This window comes from Cyprinus carpio, chromosome A15 (genome assembly GCF_018340385.1).
Source record: "Cyprinus carpio isolate SPL01 chromosome A15, ASM1834038v1, whole genome shotgun sequence".
Lineage (NCBI taxonomy): Eukaryota > Metazoa > Chordata > Actinopteri > Cypriniformes > Cyprinidae > Cyprinus > Cyprinus carpio.
The window spans coordinates 5,917,536-5,918,509 of record NC_056586.1 but is presented as its reverse complement, the minus strand read 5'-3'; positions in this window follow the sequence as shown (position 1 = coordinate 5,918,509).

Sequence of the window (974 nt, the reverse complement as noted above, 5' to 3'; positions counted from 1 at the left end):
GACACCTGCCGTAGCAGCCCAACAAAACACATTTCATTCGATGTGAGGAGGATGGTAATGACCAAAAAGAAAAGAAACGAAAATTGAAGAGGGGAAAAAAGCTTTGCAGGACAAATCACTGAAGCCAGATGTCAACACATGAAATTACTAAAAACTACGGGTACCTTTTCTAACTGTAACCATTTGGCCGTCATAGCACCAGGGAGGGAATTTAAACTGAAACATAGCTGGACCTGAAAAAATATTTTTTGAAAACCACAGTTCAGGTTTCTACTCAGGGGTATGGGCTAAAACTATACATGTGATCAGCGTTTAACACAAGTCTCTGTCACACAAATCACTCATAGTATAATAATATTACATATGCTAAACTCATCAGACTCTATCCTTGGATTCCCTCCCTTCTATTTATTAAAATCATGTCTGAGATAACTTGCTTTGTGGAGGAGTTTGAGAATTATACAAACCTGAAATGGGAAAAAAAACAACGGTCATTTTTGGTGGAGGGAGGGTACTTACTGTTCAGTGGCTTCAACATTCTTTGTCTGGTATGCATTATAGTTGCTCAACACTGCTGCAAACACGGCATGGAAAACATGAAGGGAACCATATGACCAGTGGATGAACAGTCTGAACCGCAAATTGACGGGATTTTTGTGATGGTGTTTTGTTCTGCGAGTCTATACCCGGAATTTGAGGGGGTTTTTGTATTTTTTTTTTATGGCATGTCTAAATGTTTATTAAGATGGCAGTCAGGTCTATAGTTTAAGCATTTCGGCATGTTGATTTGCATATATTTTATATTCTGACGGGAAACGACTGCACATGTCTTAAAAAGCGCATAAAAAGATTTCAGTGTGTTGTTTAGTTTTTGTAATCGTAATTAGTTTAATATCCGTTTGGATATATATATTTAGTTAGGCCATCCCCTCTGCCGTTACTATTGATTTTTTAGTTTGTTTATTTATGATTTA